Source organism: Copadichromis virginalis, linkage group LG1 (assembly GCF_057382275.1).
Source record: "Copadichromis virginalis isolate Kocher_CV1m ecotype Utaka linkage group LG1, C_Virginalis_male_GT1.1, whole genome shotgun sequence".
NCBI lineage: Eukaryota > Metazoa > Chordata > Actinopteri > Cichliformes > Cichlidae > Copadichromis > Copadichromis virginalis.
The window spans coordinates 42,413,352-42,434,963 of NC_140618.1; the positions used below are offsets into that span (position 1 = coordinate 42,413,352).

At 39.9% G+C, this 21,612-nt stretch overlaps 1 long non-coding RNA gene across 1 annotated transcript; it reads right to left on the minus strand.

The window, feature by feature from the left end:
* Positions 1-16,208: 16,208 nt before the first annotated feature.
* On the minus strand, positions 16,209-16,564 carry LOC146719358 (uncharacterized). Its single transcript, XR_014920468.1, has 2 exons — positions 16,500-16,564; positions 16,209-16,420 (listed from the first exon to the last, which is right to left on the minus strand). It is a non-coding gene; the product is annotated as an uncharacterized LOC146719358 (long non-coding RNA).
* Between the last annotated feature and the right edge of the window lie 5,048 nt (positions 16,565-21,612).

Sequence of the window (21,612 nt, forward strand, 5' to 3'; positions counted from 1 at the left end):
GAGGAGACTCGGGCCATTCCTGTAGAGTGCAGTGGCGTTTTTAACCCAGTCCAGTTTATTGTCTATATGTACTCCGAGGTATTTATAGTCCTCCACAATGTCCACATCGACCCCCTGGGTTGAAACAGGGGTCAAGGTTTTCCTGGTCTTCCTAAAGTCCACAATCAATTCTTTGGTTTTTGTCACATTGAGCTGCAGATGATTCTGCTCACACCACGTGACAAAGGAGTCGACCACAGCCCAATACTCTGAATCGTCACCCTCACCAATGCATCCAACCACCGCAGTCATCAGAAAACTTCTGACGCAGGTCTCTGTGCAGTGGCTGAAGTCTCTGGTGTAGAGGGTGAAGAGGAAAGGGGAGAAGACAGTCCCTTGCGGTACCCCAGTGTTGCCCCTGTGTTGCTGATCTCAATATGTGCCTCTTCACAATGTTGAAGAAGCACATATTGTGGTCTTCCTGTGAGGTAATCAACAATCCAGGACACCAGAGAGCCATCCACCTGTATTGCTGTCAGCTTATCACCCAGGAGGGTCGGCCTGATGGTGTTGAATGCACAAGAAAAGTAAAAAAAACATGACTCTCACAGTGCTCGCTGGCTGGTCCAGATGGGTGTAGACACGATTGAGCAGGTAGATGATGACGTACTCAGCTCCGAGGCAGGGCTGGCAAGCAAACTGAAGGGGATCCTGATGTGGTCTGAAAGACGGGGGCTGGTCACGTATGAATCTTTCCAGGGCCTACATAACATGGAATGTTAGTGCCACAGGCCTGTAATTCTGGGGGCCACTGGGACTTGGGTCTTTGGTACAGTTACAAGACATGACGTCTTCATTGGGACCCCCTGCAGACTCAGACTCAACATGAACATTTATTAAAGACTCCACAAAACTGGGGGAAATAGGCCTTAAGGACACGGGGACTCACCCCATCTGGTCCTGCAGACTTGCCTGAGTGGAGTCTTCATTTTTCTCTGAACCTGGTCATTAGTGAAAGTGACAGGTGGGGTAAGGGTAGTGTCAAATCTGTTGAAAAATACATTCAACTCATTAGCTCTGTATCCACTGCCCCCAGCTCCCTTGCTGTTGGATGGCCTGAGTCCAGTGATTGTCTTCATGCTACTCCACACCTCTCTCATGCTGTTCTGCTGGAGTTCCACTCCAGCTTTTTCCTGTGATTGTCCTTAGCCTCTCTGATCTTGCCCTTTAATAATGCCTGAACCATTCTCACCTCAAAGGCAGAGCACACACCGAGGAAGTCAGCAGTCTATGACATAGCCAAAAAACAGAGAGACTGACAACCATTCACACTCTCATTCACACCTGTGGCTATTTAGAATCACCAATTAAGAGTGGCGTGATGGTTTGCTTTTAAATGTTTCTCTGCCAGGTAAGTCCTCTCTGTCTTTAACTTGTGTGGTTCAATCTCTGGCTACGTCTACACTAATCTGGATAAATTTGAAAACTGCGTTTTCGTCTAAAATCTCTGCATCCACACTATCATTTTCAATCGTTTCTGACCAGTAGTTCATCCACACTGAAACAACTGAAATGCTTACATTCCTTTAGATTTGACAACGGCGTTTTCGTCTGAAAACGCTCCGCGTCCACACTAGGATTTTCAGTCGTTTTCACAGAGTTGTGCGTCCACATTGAAACGGCCTCAAACACTTATGTTCCTGTACTGCGCATGCGTGAAACGCAAGAAGATTCGACCTGCCTCATTTCTGTCTGCCGTTTATTTACTTTCCAGCTCTTTGAAACGTCACGGTGAAATGTCGAGGAAAAGTGTTTTAAATCGACTGACAATGAGCTGGAGTTGTTGCTGTGAGTAACACAAAAGTACAAAGTTGCAAAAGCGAGTGAGAATTAAGGAATTTGAAGAAAATCTATCTGGAGCATGTACAAACTTAATCTTTGGTTTGTCAAAATTGAGAGCAAACAAAACAACTGCTGTATTATGCCCTCCGCTATCTTAGTTTAATTGGTCACATGACTGCATCATATGACTAAAATGTGTCATAGATTCCGAAAGCCGAAAGTTACGCTGTCCACACAGGACGCGAAAACGGCGTTTTCAAATGTATCCTCTTTGGAGAGCGTTTTCAAACCCTGCGTTTTCTTTGACCGAAAATGCGATCTCAGTGTGGACGGAAGGCCAAAACGGAGAGAAAAACATATTCGTGTGGACATGGCCTCTGGCTACAAGCTGATTCTTGATAAGAACAGATTTTTCCTGATCAGTGCTGCACCCTGTAACTCCCTGTTATACGATCCAATTTAAAACAATTTAGAATATATTTTATAAGTCTGTGGGTTTAAAAACTTGTTTAAATACAATTTCACAGTTGTCCTCATGAGAATACAGGAAGATTTTGAGAGAATGTCCTTAGTGCCCTTATCTGTAGCTAGTCGGATAAGCGTAGTTAAAATGAATGTTTTGCCAAAATTTTATCCCAATTTTATCCTCATATCCTTTATCAGGAAACTTGATGGCATTGTCTTGGGCTTTGTTTGGAATAAAAAGCCCCTAAGGATAAGTTAAATATTTCTTTATAGAGGCCTAAACGGTTAGGAGAAAAGGTGATGTTGAATTTCATCTTCTATTACTGGGCAGCTACCCTACACATACTACCCTACACACAGGGAGACCGTGGCTCAGGGGGGTAGGGAAGCGTATCTGTAACCGGAAGGTCGCCGGTTCGATCCCCGGGCTCTCTGTCCTGGTCGTTGTCTCCTTGGGCAAGACACTTTACCCTGCCGCCTACTGGTGTTGGCCAGAGGGGCCGATGGCGCGATATGGCAGCCTCGCTTCTGTCAGTCTTCCCCAGGGCAGCTGTGGCTACAACTGTAGCTGCCTCCACCAGTGTGTGAATGAATAGTGGCATTGTAAAGCGCTTTGGGTGCCTTGAAAAGCGCTATATATATATAGATAAAGTAAGAAATTTGGATAGTAACAAATTATACTATATGCCTAATGAGATAGAAAATGAATTTAAAAAATATTACACGAGACTGTATTCACAACCGGCAGCCGCAGACCTTGAGACAATAAAAAATTTTCTTGACCCGCTGGATCTGCCCTCCATAGGAGATACCCAAAACAAGTTACTGATTTCACAGATTACAGATAAGGAACTAGATACAGTTATTGCCGAACAAAAAACAAATAAAGCCCCAGGAAGCGATGGCTTTCAGGCTGAATTTTACAAAGTTTTCAAAGAAGAACTCAAGTCACTTCTTCTATCTTGCTTCAACTGGACTCTGAATCAGGGAATAGCTCCACCATCATGGGGAGAAGCTATTATAACAATCTTACCCAAAGAAGGAAAAAACAAAGAATACTGCAAGAATTATAGACCCATTTCCCTCCTAAATAACGACTATAAATTGTACGCTTCGATCATTAGCAAAAGACTCCAAAAATTTGTACCAGATCTGATAGAAGTGGATCAAACTGGATTCATCAAGGGACGTCAGGCACAGGACAATATAAGGAGAGTCCTTCACATTATTGACAATGCAGAAAAAACGAATATCAGTACTGTGTTAATTAGCTTAGATCAAGAAAAGGCATTTGATAGCGTAAGCTGGCTCTTCCTATTTGGAGTATTGGAAAAATTCGGGTTTAAGGACAGCTCAATACAATGTATAAGGACAATCTATAATCAACCTACAGCTAGAATCAAGGTGAATGGCAGTCTGACAGATAGAATTCGGCTATATAGAGGTACAAAACAGGGCTGTGTCTTGTCACCAATTCTTTTTGCTTTATATGTTGAGCCACTAGCACAAGCAGTGCGACAACATTCAAAGTTGGAGGGGGTATCCCTTGCTGGACAAAAACACCTTATTGGATTGTTTGCTGATGACGTTATTATTTTTCTACGAAACCCTGACAAGTGCTTCCCAATTTTGATGCAACTATTCCATACCTTTGAATACTTATCAGGCTATAAAATTAATGTATCCAAAACACAAATTCTATCATTCAATTATATACCCTCCCAAAAGATCAGAGACGAATACAAATTAAATTGGCACTCGAACAACATGAAATATTTGGGCGTAACCTTGACAAAATCATTATCAGATATGGCGGACATAAACTATAATCAGGTGGAGGGCAACATTAGAAAAGATCTAGAACGGTGGTCGGCAACACCTACAAACTTCTACTCAAGAATCCAAATAATAAAGATGAATGTTCTCCCAAGACTGTTATACATGTTTCAGTCACTCCCACTTCCTATATCTCAAAAAAAATTCAAAATATGGGACAAGATGATATCAAGGTTTATTTGGGGTGGGAAGAAGCCCAGAATAAGACTAACAACACTGCAACTCCCGAAGCGCAAGGGAGGGATGGCCTTGCCGAACCTAAGGGAATACTTCTATGCAGCCCAACTCAGACCACTTGCTGGTTGGTGTAGACCAGAATATGAGGCAAGATGGAAGGAAATTGAGAAAGAAATCGAGGGAAACAACATTCAGATTTTTATCTCTGACAAACATTTAATGACAAAGAATAAAAGTGGAATGAATCAAATTGTGAAATTTACATTAGACATATGGCACACAGTAATAGAAAAATGTCAGTTAAAAGAACAATTATTTATACTCAGATGGTTTAGACATGATAAAAATTTCAAGGCAGGACAATTGGACCAAACATTCAAACAGTGGGAACTAAAAGGGATTACAGCAGTTTGTACCCTTATGAAAAACGGAGGACTAATGAGTTTCCAACAACTAAAGAACAAATACAAATTGGAAAATAGAGATTTCTTTAGATATTTGCAAGTTAGGGACTACTACGCAAAACAAATAAAATCTGACTGGCTTGGGAAACCACTGGGGGTTGTCGGAAAAGTAAAAGATTGCTATGAACATAAACAATTTAAAACTATTTCCACCTTCTATAGGTCATTAGAAGAAAATAGACAAGATTCAACACTCTATATTAAAAAGAAATGGGAAGTTGAACTGACCATAAAAATAACAGAGAAAGAATGGCTCAATATGTGTGAATTGCAACACAGTACAACTAATTCGCCGTTGTGGAGGGAATTTTGTTGGAAAAATTTGACACGTTTTTTCATTACACCCAAAATAAAAAGCAAACTGACCTCAAGTTTACAAAATTGTTGGAGATTGTGTGGAGAAATGGAAGCGGATCATTCTCATGTATTCTGGAAATGCATTAAAATTAAAAAGTATTGGGAAGACTTAAAAATGAATATGGATAATATTTTGAGTTATACATTCCCAAATACTTGCCAAGTGATGTATCTAGGAAACATAAAAGAATACATACAAAAAGAGGACGTGTATTTAGTCAAAATAATTCTGGCCACAACAAAAAAAGCAATTACAAAGAAGTGGTTACATCCAGATCCTCCCACCCAGCGGGATTGGATCAGTATTGTAGAGGATATCTCAGAGATGGAAAAAATAACACTCAACATTAGACTGATGGGAGGTAAATACGACAGACTATGGAGGAAGTGGAAAACATTCAGAAGTGACACAAATGAAATAACATAATAGGTTTTCTTTTTTTTTCTGCAATGTGATAAATGGAGAAAGATATGTAAACTCCAGACTCTATGTTTGTTTATATGTATGTCTGTTTGTTATTTTCTTTACTGTATGTCCACAATGATAAAATAACCTAATAAAAATCAAAGTTAAAAGAAAAAAAAAAAAAAAAAGAAAAGCGCTATATAAATCCAATCCATTATTATTATTATTAAATGTATAGCCACAATGTCACTTTGAGGTACACTTTTAGGTACAGTTGTTTTTATGCAAGCCCTCTTTTTACATGTTGTGGGATCAGTGTGTACCTGTACTGTAATTTGCTGTGGGTCTGGAAAATAAAGAGTTAAATCTGCCATCTCTGTAGAAGAGAGTCAGAGATTAATAATAACTAATGATTAAATGCAGAGTGGTGTGTGAGCACATAGATAATCCAAAAGGAGCCTAGAGCCTATTGGAACACAACCAAGACAGGATTCAGGGTCACTGATCCAGCCCTAACTGTAAACATTATCAAAAAGGAAAGTTTTAAGCCTATTCTGGTTCCATAGAAGATGGTCCTGAAAGCTGAAGGTGCTGCCTCCTATTCTACTTTTAAATCTCATCAGAACCAGCAGTCTGAGAGTGAAGTGCTCTATTGGGGTTATACGGTACTATGAGGTCTTTTATTTACCCTAACCCTCAAGCCATTCATGTGTTTACATTCATGCTAACCACTACTACTGAGGTGGGTTTTGAGGCAAAAAAACATTCAAAGGTATAGAATAGGTTCACCGGGAGCACCTGCAAGAGGCCCTGGTCTACAAAATCATCAATTCACACCTTTAGCAGAAATTCAAAAGTATTCGAAAGGAGACTGGGGACATTAAGTCTGAAGGGATCATGTCATGCAACTCCATTGTTCAGGTGGCTGCACAGAACTGTGGTTGTAAGGTGGTTGATGCCTGTCGTGGTCGTAATCCCCAAACCAGATGGTAAACACCGGAGGTGAAAGGAGTCATCAACCTGAATTGAGTGCTATTGAGCTTAGTTAGCTTGTGGGACTCCGGAGGCAGCTGACAAGTACCAACAGGCCAAGTGGAATGCAGCTCTGGCAGTAGCCAAGGCAAAAAACTTGGGTATGTGAGGAGTTAAGACAAAGTTTTAGTTGGCCTCCAAACTATTTTGGCAAATCATCAGGTGACTCGGGAAGGGGAGGTGTTGCCCTATTCAATATGCACTGAGAATATAGTCAGAATGTGGGAGGAATACTTTGGAGATCTTCACAGGCCCACTGACATGCCTTCCATAGTGGAAGCAGAGTCTGGGCTTCTACTTAGGGTGCTGCCCCCACTGACCCAGCCCCAGTTAATTCTCAGAAAATGGATGGATGGATGGATGGTCATGCTTAAAATAAACTTTCTGTTACCCCCAACAAAGTGCTCAATAAAAGGTTCACTACTATTGCTGTGCTAGCTGAGTAAGGCCCGGTTTAGACTTGCATCTCAGAAGCTCTGATTTTTATCAGTTTTATATAAGTTTTAAATAAACACCGGTATAATACATTTTTGTCATAGCAGAAAGGATATTTTGTGTGACTCATTAAATTTTTAAGAACATTTGGCCTTTGAGTTCATCATGTGCATATTTCACATTTCCTTTTACCATTAGAGATCAATGAGCACAAGAAACAATGTCTATTATTTAGAGGCAGCTGCTATAATAATGACTAGCAATATTATATATGATAGGCTATTTCTGTCACTCTAAGTGTTTTTCATTATTTCTTATTAAGCTGCTCCCTTTGTAATTTTTAAGAAGTCTGGAACAAAACATGTTTTACACTGCTCCATAGATTTGTGTTTTATAACACTTAAATACTGCCTAATATAATCAGTTTCAATAAATTCTGAGAAAACAGACCTCTTAATGGCTGCACATGACATTACTATGTTACAGCACCTATAGACTCAGGAAGCAGAGCAAGGTTGTCAATTTCAGCCATGAAACAGTTGTCCCCCATAAAATTAATGATCCACACACCCTCCTGACAATGGGAGGCCCACGCTAATACAGTATGCTGCCACACATTAATCGTCACAAACCTAAGCTGACATCTATCAAATGGAATTAATACCTTACTACAACAGATTAAAGTTGTTGATCTAAAGAACAGCGCAAAGGGCGCACAGGCACAGTTTTATAATTAGTAGTATCAGGGGATAAATGTGGCTGACTGATCTGGCGTTGGGTGGTGTAATTATTAAAGTAAATCCCCTATGGTCAAACATGCTACCACAGCTGCTGAATGTATTGATTATCACACATCTATCAATTGAGGATTACAAGACATAAGGCTCACAAACAAAGAATGCAAAACAACCACATAGTAGCAAGACAACAAAACGACAAAAATAAAGTAATGGTTTTTTATAAGATGACTGAAGGCATATGCTTCCAATTAGATTTAAAGACAAAATTTATTTATTTTTTGTAAACCTCAAATGAGATTAGCATGGTTGATGTGTGACTGACAGAACCAGTTATAGTTGTCATGTTAATCTTCACTAGAAAATATAGATGAACAAAACTCTGCATCTGGCATATTTGGAATGAAACAAACATGGACAGTAGCTACCCACAGAAACTCAGAGGAAAAGGACATCCCAGTGTTTGACAAACAAAATACCACACCAAACCTTACTAAACATCAAGATGGGACCACCCTCAGCCCAATGGCTGCCTCTGTGGAAGAAAGGGTAATTACAGGACAATGCCAGGCCCAATTTTCAAGAGTGTTTTTAGTCAAATAATGCATCATAAGTCCCACTCAGGCCAGTTTCCTGCTGAGTCCCACTCAGTGGGATTTTCTGATAGCTGCATAATTTAGGTTTCACATTACATACTTCAGAACTTTACTCTTTCACTTACCAAAATGTACAGAATAATAAGACTTCGCTATGTTTTTTATGGAACCAAGATATAATGTTTGGCATAAATGTAAATGTAATGTAATGGGGAGCAGTGAGGAACATTCTCCACATAAGATAAGTTCATTCATATGCTACACTTACCATCAAAAGACCAAAATAACATTATCAGATAACTACTTAATCAGCAAATATAAGAACATTACATAATACCTTAGCCAACTGTCCACATTTTTCATCAGATGTACCATTGTGCCAGTATATTCCAGTCTGGGCCATATGGTAGCAGAAGCTAGGAAACAGGCACCCAGGATTAATTCAAACCTTAGAATAACACATGGCTAATGAACCCATTAGTCTATAATTATGCTCTTACTGAAGGGAGGTGAAGAGGTGAAAGAGCTAGTTCCATTTGAGCCAGTCTTACTTGTGTTCACTACCAAATGTTTGGGCTGAAAGATACTGGGTCCGAGCTTGTTGGGATCTTGCATTAAATACCTAGCATTGGAGTGTTAAGCCACATCATTGTTTCTGCAACAAACACAGATACTCTGGTGCTTTTTATGGGCCCAAGATTTTCATTCTTTTTGCACGAGTTAACCAATAATGTTTTTGGGTTAAATAAAAAATCCTTTTTTTGGACTTTAACCTGTGCCTAAGTTTCCTTTGCTGCTCGGTCCATCACAATGATGTTTGTCAAGCGCACCAGCACCCTCTTATCTAATCACCTATGATTGGTCACATGCTAAGAAGCCCTGACAGTAATAGCCAATTAGGACTATGTCTTACTTAGGTCAAACAGCTTATAAATAAATTATCTACAAATAACGAATTTTGCCCTGGAATAAGTCTAAAAAGAACAAAATAGAAATCGATAAAAACACTTAAATAAGCAAAAAATTGTAAATCTAAATACTGAACACAATCAGATCATTTTATATCATATTTAGCACTATGTGCTGGTGTCAACATTCTAAAAAATATATTGTAAAAAGTATAACATGGTATGTCTTGATGCATGCTCAATCAACCAAGTAACTAAATCCCAAAAGGTTGATCTATTCATCTGGACATTTTCAGTGGGAGAAATGTTTCATCACTCACCCAAGTGACTTCTTCAGTCTCAGCTGACTGCAGTTTCCCCAACCTTATAAACAGTGTCTTAATTCCACCTATTTCACATACAAGGGTCATTACTATAGGCAGAAACATGGGTGTGCCATGGTTTCCCCAGTTTCACCCATTGTGGCCAACTTTTACATGTGGGAGGGGAAAAGAGGGCCATGTTATCCTACCCAGGAACACAACCAAGTCATTGGTTCTGGTATGTGGATGACACCTGGGCGAAAATCAAATTTCAGGATGCACCAAAATTCACGGATCACATTGACTCAGTGGACCAACACATCAAGTTCACCAGGGACGATATGAAAAGTGGCTGGTTAGCCTTCTTAGACTGTGAGATTTCCATCAGTAATATGGGACATTTAAAAGCTGCACATATGGATCAGTATTTAAGGTTTGACTCTCACCATCCATTGGAGCATAAACTGGGTGTCATTGGGACACTACAACCCGTGGCCGCTGTGTCCCCACAGACACAGTGGCCAGGGAAGCAGAAGAACATCACATCAAGAAGGCCCTCTGAGTAAATGTGGTTATCCCAGCTGGACATTTGTCAAAGCTGAGAAGGTGCCTAAAGACAGCTCCAGGCGATCCAGGAGAGAAGAAGGACAACTGCTACCTAAGTAAAAACCCTTACAGATCCCATATGTGTCAGGAGTATCACAACAGTTGAGACACATTTTTTTTCTAAACACTGAGTCTCTGTGGCTTTTAAACCCCAAAACACACTGGGCTAAAAATTGGTCCACCCCAAGGATCCGGTCCCCCGACACAAACACCGTAACGTAGTGTACGCTGTTAAGTGCCAGGGGTTTGCTGTGATTTATACATCAGGGAATACAACTCGTCAGGCCAGGACTCCACTATTTACACCTACAGACCAGTGGACACTCTTTCAATGATGAGGATGTAACATCCTGGACAGAGATGCTGGTTTGAGCAGGCAGTCAAGGAGGCCATTTATGTGAAAAGGGAAACCTGCTGTCAGCAGAGAATTTAGAAGTCACTTGGATGAGTGATGAAATGTTTCTCACACTGAAAACGTTACGCCCTGATGAACAGAATCAACCTTTTTGGGATATAACGAGGCATCTAGTGGGGTCCCAGAAAATGGTTGGATAGATTAACTATTCTGTTATAAAGGACTTTCTTTTTCTTTTTCAGCCACTACCATTGACCTTATTGTGCCTAAAAAGGCATTTAAAATATGGTTATATTACACTGACTAATTACTTTTGATGCAGTATGGTTTGATAATGAAAATGGCAAAGAAAACACAAAAGGTATAGCCCAGAAATGAACAAAGAATCATTTATATGTACAGTGTTTGCAAGTAGTTCTGAAACCAAAACCTCCTTTTGCATCTAATCAACACCAATCTTTATATTTGGCCCCAGAGGGGCCGATGGTGTTGGCCAGAGGGGCCGATGGCGCGATATGGCAGCCTCGCTTCTGTCAGTCTGCCCCAGGGCAGCTGTGGCTACAACCGTAGCTGCCTCCACCAGTGTGTGAATGTGAGAGTGAATGAATAGTGGCATTGTAAAGCGCTTTGGGTGCCTTGAAAAGCGCTATATAAATCCAATCCATTATTATTATTATTATTATTATTTTACTAATGCAACATTAATACTACAGGCTAGGAAGCAATAGTTTATGAATGTAATTTCATTGTCTTGTGAAAGGAAGAGGCCAGCACCAGCAAGTTATTGTTCGAGCTCCTTGTTCCTGTGACATCCATAAAGTATAAAGAATAAATCCATAAAGTTTAATATTAATGCAGATGAATGCTGTAGAAGTGCTCTGCGAAACAAATGTGGCCCCCGATTTGCATTATGTTGAATCCTGCTGCAGCTGCTGTTGGCTTATGTAATGTGATGCTCCATATGCTCCACATGACTAATTACATTATACAAAAAGGATGAGGAAAGAAGGAGTATTAATGTAGAGGAGAAAGGTTGGGACGGGTGGGACAGAACAATGACTAGAAGGATAAGGAGGCCTGACACATGAAAATTAGAAAGAGGGCGATGAAATCGAAAGAACACTATAATTAATTCCTGTTCCTTCAGTTTATATCAACAAGTGTGATCGGCTGTGCAGCCTATATCTTGCTGTCTTCATTCTCAATAGTCTCCAATCAGTCCAAATTGATTGTGATAGCTGCAGGCTCTGACCTACTTTATAGAACAATAGCCTCCCCGTGGACAGGACATTCTGATGGTTTTGTTTGGAGGTCATCCAGGCTTGGACAGTGCAGAATGGGTGAGGAGATGGGTGGGGTGAAGCTTAACCCCTTCATCCTTTCAGAGGCGCACAACTATCCTCTTTGACCTGAAACAACCAAATGCTAAGTCTGACCATAATGTTCACCTCAATCCTAACAGCTTCCCACACCGACCTTTGTGGCCTCAGTTCATTTCCACTTGTAGTCCTATAAAATTTCTTTATGTGAGGAACTGAATATACAGACACAAACAAAAAAACATTTTTATTTATTTATTTATTTATTTTTTACTTTTCCAAAGCTGCAATATTAGGTTATTTGCTACATTTTGGTTAAGAGCCTTTTTTTATTCAGTCTGGTTTGCATGAAAAATTTAGTTATTCTAAAGGGCACAACTCAAAGAAAATATATATGGTTTTGTATCACAGATACAGGGAGGATTTGATATCACTTAAAAATTGATACACTGGAATAATTTTGAGAATTTTTATTCCATGTGATAAATGCCAGATGAAAAAGGAGAGCAGCATGTACGTACAGTGGACCAGTCATATGTCTAAGGAGCTTGGAAAGAATAGCGTCTGGACTCCAGACGATGACTGAGGACCTTCACAGACAGACCAGTCATATCCTGAAAATGTTTGAGTGTTGAAGTGTATATTTCAGAAATGTATAGAAATGGGATATAACAGGAAGGCAAATACTGAGCATTTAATGGCATGTGCTAATCTCTTTCGTGCTGTTGGTTTTGATCTGATGTTTCCAGTCTGTTACGTTCGTGTTTCCAGTGTTCATGAAGTCTTTTGTCCAGGATATTTGCAGTTTCTGTACCTACATCTTTCTTTTGTTTGTTTGGATTCTAATTTGCCACTGAATTGGTGGTGCAATTCAGTAGCAAATTAGTGCAGCACACATCCTCCCACTGCAAGTCACCAATGTGCCAAACTGATCCAGGAGGGAAATAAAAAGTTGTTACCAATGCTTCTTGCTGCAACATACCTACTAAGAGACCATCATCCCAATGGTAGCTGCAATGTTCATATTTCCATCCGTTTGTTTCTTTTGACTACATGTACTAATGTGTGCCTGCTGTAAATTTTGCTAGTGAGATGCAAAATACAAAGACAGAATAGATCTTGACAGACAGAACTTACAGATCGCACATTCTACGCTGTGTATCAGCAGGAAACTGGCTTAAAGCAGCCGCTGCTTTCTGCCTCCAGCAGACAGAGACAATGAGTAATTTTTGGCCCACTACACTCTACATACTGCATTCTAGTTGTATTCTGAAGGTGTAGGAACTGATACACATAAACACACATTTGGTATGCCTTGATAGGGAGGACTGGATGTTCATAAGAGAGGCCCTGCATAAAAATGGAAAAAAAGAAAAAGCAGCATAGACAAGCCTGAAACCCAGAGGAGTGGTATATAAATGAAACAACCACAGATGATAATAAACATGCAATCAGTAAAAAGGATTGTGCTGCAAAGAGCTTATTAGGCTCTTTGCAGCACTTATTAGCCCGGATAGATTTGACAACGGCGTTTTCGTCTGAAAACGCTCCGCGTCCACACTAGGATTTTCAGTCGTTTTCACAGAGTTGTGCGTCCACATTGAAACGGCCTCAAACACTTATGTTCCTGTACTGCGCATGCGTGAAACGCAAGAAGATTCGACCTGCCTCATTTCTGTCTGCTGCTTATTTACTTTCCAGCTCTTTGAAACATCGCAGCAAAATGTCGAGGAAAAGCATCGAGTTTTTTAAATGGACCAACAATGAGCTGGAGTTGTTGCTGCGAGTAACACAAAAGTACAAAGTTGCAAAAGTGAGTGAGAGTTAAAGAATTTGAAGAAAAGCTCTCTGGAGCACGTACAGACTGATATTAATCTTTAATAGCGCTGTCAAAACTGAGAGAAAACAAAACAACTGCTGTATAATGCCCTCCGCTATCTTAGTTTGATTGGTCACATGACTGCATCATATGACTAACATGCGCCATCATTTTAGAAAGTTTCCGTTTTCGCTGTCCACACTGCAACGCGAAAGCACCTTTTTCAAGTGTATGCGTTTTTGAGAGCGCTTTCAAAACGCTGCATTTTCCATGAGTGAAAACGGCGTCTCAGTGTGGAGGCCAAAACGGAGAGAAAACAATCATTTTTCAAATGAAAATGCATTAGTGTGGACGTAGCCTTAGACATGATTTATTTTGAGCGGCTCATGAATGTGAAAAGAGACACCAGTGTTTTCCGGGTATTGAATTCCATCCCAGCAACTGTGGAATGGAAACAACATGATAAAAAATGGCAATTAATTTAATTTATTTAATTCTTTCAGGTCTTGGAAAAGCCATTGGAACAACTGAGAGGCCAAAACAAACAACAACCGAAATACAAGTGTCTTTAGTCCATATTTGGACTACACACAAAAAACTACTATGGCATATGATTGCCCCTCCCTGAGGAATAGAATAGAATAGAATAGAATAGAATACAATAGCCTTTATTGTCATTGTACAGAGTACAACGAAATTGGAGTGCCACTCCCTTGGTGCAAGTTTCAATAATAAATATAAATGTAAAATATAAAAAGTACAAAAAAACAATCGTAAGTACTCAAACAATAGTATGTACAATGTATACAGGATAGCAGCATTAATATAATGACAGTATGAATAGCAGCATAATATAATGACAGTGACGGTATGGAATAGGTTCAATTGTTTTTGTGCTTATTTACTACGGTGATAGCTCTGGGAAAGAAGCTATCCCTGAATCTGTTTGTCCTGGTTTTATGTGACCTGTACCGTCGGCCTGACGGTAATAGTTCAAACAGTTGGTTGCTGGGGTGAGAGTGGTCCTTGATGATATTGCCAGCTCTGCTGAGGTACCGAGAGTTTGCAGTGACCTCCAGGCTGGGCAGAGAGCAGCCAGTGAAGCTCTGCACAGATTACCCTTAGCATACTAATATTCATGGTCTGAATATTGTTTTTGTCACCAGTTCCAAAAATCATGTTTGTAGCCTATTTATTATCCCTTCATCTGTTAATTTAATGCTGTCATCTTGTCAGAATTTTATATTTCTCTATACTTTGTTTTCTGAATATACAAAACTAATGTCACTTTTATTAGCCTCAGGTTTACTTTACTCACAATATGCCAAATGCTAATGTGCTATTTATTATTATTATTATTATTATTATTATTATTATTATTATATAACATGCTTATTTATTTTGAACATTGTACACATTATGCCTGTCACTCATTTTAACATTGAGTGACAGTGATTGTAATATCATGTAATATCAGAAGGTTTTTTTTTAACTGTGAGGAACGATAATTCTAGAACACACTGTTCACTTTCCTGGAAGACAAATCAATTTTACTCACACAGCGCTATCACCTGTATAAAGGCGCTTTATATTCTAAGGTAGCCCCTACAATAATAATGGATGATCTGATATCCTCGTGTTGGTGTTGTTCCCAGACCATCATGAAAATGTTGTTCCAGGTTCAACATTGCAAGTGACCAATCACATTGTTGTGACGTTATTCTTTTGCGCGCCAAGCCATTCGTGCATTTATGAAATTCCAATGTTGCAAGGACAATATCAATTCTGCTTACTGTTTATTAAAGGGTTACGGTTAGGATCCGTTGATCGGCGGACAGAGGCGGTTTCACGCAGCTTTAGTACAGTTTTTTGTTTTACGCCGGTTTTTCCCGAAGTCACAAAAGTATGACATCACAATATTCTGATTGGTCACTTGCAATGTTGATCCTGGAACAACATTTAGTATGATGATCTGGGAACAACACCAACACAAGGATATCAGATCAACCAATAATAATAGTCAATAATAGTACTGTCAGTGTTGTATATATTTGTTCATATTGAATAGAACATCAAAATTTGTTTGAAAATTTAAAAAAAGAGAGAGAGAAAGGCTAAAAGAAAAAAATGCACTCGTTTTCCTCATTCATGCTGCACTTTTTTCTTCTTCTCTTCTACATTTTCTACCTTGGCCACAGAGGTGGGACCAAGTCATTGTTTTGCAAGTCTCAAGTAAGTCTCAAGTCTTTATCCTCAAGTCACAAGTCAAGTCTCAAGTAATGTCAGGCAAGTCAGAGTCGAGTCTCAAGTCACTGGTGTAAAAGTCCGAGTAAAGTCACAAGTCTGAAACTTTGAATTTCAAGTCCTTTCGAGTCTTTAAAAAAAAACAAAACGAAAAAAGCATGTTGCAGTTATGCTAAATGTAAATATTAGACCATGTAATTTTTAATTCTGTGCTTTTCTCAACACATGACAAAATAGTGAACTTAGAAAATATACACAAATTGTGAAATTGCACCTCTTTAAAATGCAGCTCAATTAAACTTAGTTCCAAGAATAATTTTCACCGACAGTTCTGAGATAAGCTGTCATGGTCCCTGTGCCTCCCCGGCCAGCCCAGTGTGGCCACAAGTGTTTGTTGTTTTTCTCTCACTCTGTCTCTCCTACCTGTCTGCCTGGGCGGAGCTCTGATTGGGCTCCTGCCCTTGGCCCACGCACCTGCAGCTGATCTCGAGCGGATTGCAGTTCTCTGGCTCTTAAGGCTGGGGCTCTGAGCTGTTCGTCGCTGGAATATTGAGTAACTCTCGTTAGTATTGCCTGGCTTCCTTGCGATTCTACTGTTCCCGTGTTTGCCTTCGACTTACCCTCGTCTGTGTAAACAGGTTTACCTGGATCAGCCCTTTTGTGACCCCTGGACCCCGTGAGTAGGAGAGTGAGCTGAGCTGCTTGTGTGGAGACTGTTTGGACGAGGAGCAGAGCGAGTGCGAAGAAGTGTGTCTCCCCAGCCAAGTGATCCCCGGGACCCTGGTGTTTCCCCCCCCCTTCACGTGTATATAGTGCACCAGTGTGATTAATAAAGTGTCGTTGAACTGTGCTACCTCAGTCTGCGCCTGAGTCCGTTCCACTCCCGTGACATAAGCTGCATGTTATTCTTGGATGCCCTTGTAGGGCCGGCTTAAAAATCGCATTACAAAAATATCATACACATTAAAAAAACTGTATCACCAACGTAGCCTGGACAACATTTGCTAGTTAGATGAAGTCAGCTATCTCATCGTAGCATATTTATATGCATATTTATAATCATACGGTTCTTGGAGTGAGTGCATACACTCGTGAAGTTTAGTAACTTCAGGTCACTGCAACAAGCCCAGGTACAGTTTACCGACGGATGGGTGCACGACCTTGAAATGCACCGTGTAGAACGAAAGACCATCGTACCTATCATAAGTTTACCAGTCTCACAAATTGTCTTCATAAATACACATTCGTTAACAGTTTATTAATAGGACCTTTGAGCTCAACGGTAATTAATTAGTAGTGGAAATAATTTCTGGTAGCGTTACAGAAATGTAGCAGTGACAATAATACTGTATGCTGTAATCGTACTGGACAATTAGTGATACAAAAAACCTGTTTTATCCTGTGAATAAAAGTATATGTTTTTGTCAATGTATCATAATAACAGAAGCGAAACGCAATATTGTGTCAGGACAATTCACTATTTATGCACAATAAACAAAGGAGCATAGCGCGACAATTTCTGTTCAGCGCCAGACTTGCTTGTAACCTATATCACCAATTATGTTATGAAAATGACGTATTAACTACTAAAAAACATTGACCTTCGTGTAAATGCTTGGAGCAGACTAACCTGTGAGCTGGAGTGTTCTGGAACGTTATATTTTGTCTTTGAATGGCTGCAATCCAGGCCATCCGTCGCCTCTTTGTTACTTCGGAAACATGGCTCGAACAATTTCTCTTCAACGACGTAATCCGATAAAACCGATCTCTTTACCCGTCGGCTTCCCGTGGCTGTCATGCGACCGGCTATTGCAGTTAATAATACAACAGCTTCTTGACATTTTTGTGTTTCTTTTTATCGCTGTATAACTGATTTTAATTGAAAGCCTGCGTGCGCTAGTACCTCTTGCCACGAGTTCCCAGAATCCTTTGCGGTTTTACCCCTGAATGACGTCACATTTTCAATCTCTATATAATATGCATGTTAAATTTTATATTTGGGGTGAAATATCAAGTCTTTTCAAGTAAACCGGTTCAAGTCCAATTCAAGTCCCAGGTCAATGGTGTAAAAGTCCAAGTCAAGTCACAAGTCTTAGAACATTTTTTCAAGTCAAGTCTAAAGTCATAAAATTAATGACTCGAGTCTGACTCGAGTCCAAGTCATGTGACTCGAGTCCACACCTCTGCTTGGCCATATTGTACAGCACACTCGTTTCTGCTGCATTTAACTTACAGAACACAAGCTGGCTGTTTCTCACTGTTTAGAGAGCTAAAGTCTGTGTTACAATGGTTGAAAAGGCAAGACTCTTTTGTTAAGTCCAAAGTGACGATGAAAAGAGGAAGTGATGACTCTGTCTCCTGAGTGAGACGCACACAAACTGCTACTTAGCAGAACAAACACATGCTCCTTTCCCTCCTCCATGTTATTCTCCTCCCAAGCTGCCTTTTCATGAATGAAGCTGAAGGATCAAAGTTTCTCATTGGCTGTAAAGCAGACCAATCAGAGAAGGGCCTGGGTTGGGCCTTTAGGCCATTCACAAAAGTTCCTCACTCAGTCTTTGTCTTTCGCTCTCTCTCAGCCATAGAGATAAAAAAAAAAGAAAAGAATTCTTTTCAGCACAAAGTCTCGTGTTTTCTGTCACAGAGTCACCTGTAATTACAGCATATTTTTTAAAATATATTATTTACATGTTTGTCATGTAAATGTGCATTTATTTTTGGCCATCAGGTTTGTAGTTAAGCTTAATGTCCACATTAATTTGATAAATGTTAAGAGCTTGTGTAAATGGCTTCATTCACATTACAATGCCAAAATGGATAACTGCACTCTTATTGGGCAGGACAGACACAACAGGATGTTCTGTTTATGATGCCATTTTGAAATTCTACCGAGGCAGATCACAAAAAAGAGAGTTGCTCATGTCTTTAGGATAACTTATTATAGATTCATGAAATGTCCGTTTCCTATTCCCCTTAGCATTCTTACATATGGACAAATTAAACACGACATGAACTCACAGGTGAATTTTCAGTGTAAGCCCCTGAGACACTTAAACACCTTCCATTCAGGGAAAATTAGCAAAAATCTCTTTCTGACTATATTCATGGGCTTTGACATCAGTTTCAGAATTACCTGAAGATACTGGACTTCTGGTGGACTTGTAAAAATGAGTGCTCTATAAGAGGTAGAGTTCTTTAGAGTGCAACACATAGGAGTAAGCTGCAGAATGAAGCTGATCCATTTAAAGTGGGCCTCGGTCACTAAAATGCTGCATGATCAGCATTTATGTTGTTTTTACTTTGCAACATTAAATATAACGACCACTTAGAACCCCTTCAAGCTGCCATCTCTAAACACAAAGTACATCTCTGAATTCAAAACAGTTTGACACAAACTTTCACTTCTAGGAAATCTATGACACAGCTGTAAAACCTGCATTTTTTAAAACAAAATGCATCAAAGTCCAACCCCACAAACACAGACCTAAAAGTTAGTGTTATCGTGCTTTAGTTTTTGTCCCACCTCAGTTACACAGAAATGTATTTTATCAGTAAAAGTCTTATCCAGCTAGGCAGGGGCAATGTGTGGGAGCGAACACAGATAACACACAACTTCTACAGTTGGATCCGAGGCATGGTAATGAAATGAGAGACAAACCGCTACGCATCAGAACACATCCAAAGTCTGTTGCTGACACTCAGGGGTAGCATACCACCTGTAGCAGGTCACAGCAGCATTCTGTGATTAAGCACTTTTGCCAGTTATTAAAATACATATGTAGCTTACTGGGATGGAATAAAAATGTATTTTATCTTCAGTGTTTTGAATGTCAGTTATTTCTTATCATGAAGTCATCTTGTCTGAGTCAGCAGCACTACCCCTGTTCTGTTTGGCTTACTATTCAATTATCGTTGCATAAACCAGCTTGACCAACTGTAAACTTCACACCCTCTGCTCACAATGCAGGTCCCGCAGTAACAATCCAGCAAGTCTACTAGTTACTAGGGATTCAAGTCATATGTATGCAAATATGTCAAATATATACAGTGCTGTTTTTCTTAGCTTTTTGCATATTTGTTACATTTAAAAGTTCACAGTTTTTTAATTTTGCCTCTCTACAAGTCTTTAAGTCTGACGTTATTAGCTGTTTCCGGGTCCAACCTCCACTTCACGTCCCAAAAACAATCGAACACTGCGGCATCACAGAGTTACAAACTGTCTAAATTCTTTCATCTTTAATAAAATGATCAGTGTCGCTGCTCTACCAGGTGTAACACTTAAGTTTAACATCCAGGCATCCATGAAAACAGGATTTATGAAATTTAACGGAGTTAGAAGCAAGTTAGCTCGCTAGTTTCCACCCAAACATAATATACCATTTTCAGACTGAGGGATTTCTGAAAAAAATTAAAAGATACAACCCTGCTATCACTTCCACCATAAATGAAGACAGAAAACAGTGACAGGGTTGTAGGGTGTAGGGTTACTGAAGTTGGGCTAACTGGTATGTGCTACATGGTGGCTAATTATGATAGCTATGGTTAGCATAATATAAACACATTAGCACAGTGAAGCTGGAGGATGAATGCCAACTTTTTTCCACTCGCTAAAAGTTAACGTGAGGGTTCCCAATAGTTAGGGACAAATGTAATCGCATGGCAGGATGCTGTAAACGGACCAAACTTCAGCCAGGAGAACAACTGAGATTATTCATCCACAATACGAGGTTAGTCATTCATATACTGCTGCATGTGCTGGGCTGTAGTTACATCCTAAGGTTTTAAAAACTGAGTTTTAAAATGAATATGGGTAATAACAAGCAAGATAGGCCGACAGTGATCACTGTGTTTTTAAGGGCTTGTTCAGATTAAATAGAACAAGATACAAAGCATTAAAACACGTTAAAAACACAACAGCCTTAATAAACCCAGAGTAGTTTGGAATGGGATGCAGGGTTCATATGTCATCACTTAAAGAGGTCCTTAGGGACATTTATTGTTTTTTGCATTTTTAATTTGAAACCATTTTCACTGTGTTGAGTGGAATATAGCCAAATTTGTCAAAGAATTTTCTTTTTAATTATATTTTATAATTGTGGTGTAAATTCATTGAATTAGCCTAAAATGGCTAAGCTACAGAGATGCATCCACCTTAGTCCCTTCGGTAAAAAATGTCCCCATTGACTTCCATTATAAACGCTATTTTTCACTGCAAAATAATTACCGTTAAAGTAATCGTCATGTTTTCAGTTTGGGTTTCAGTTTGGACTAGGGGCCTTAGAATTGTAATTTTTTTATTTGTCCACCAGGTGGCGCCCTTGTTTCACATTTGACGCCTGCTCGAAAATACACCTTTCCAGCGGGCTGCTCGAGACAGACACGCGGGAGAGGCAGACTCATTCCCGGCTTGCCGCAGCAGCTTGGCCGGCTGCTCGGGCGGGACCATTTTCTGCCCTTAGGGCTTTTAGAGGGTGCATTTTTTTTTTAATCAACAGAAAATTATATATTTGTTTTCACGTGGTATCGGACGTGTGTGCTGGAGACACGGAGACCCAGCCAGTATGCCCCGGGGCTGCTCGAGACATACCCGCGGGAGAGGCACTCCTCCCGGGGTGCAGCAGCAGCTTGGCCGCCTGGGGACCATTTTTTGCTCCTGCAAAAAAAAATAAAAGTGGATCGAAATGAATGTTGGTGCCAATCTTTGGTCCATCTAAAGGCCTAATTATAATAACA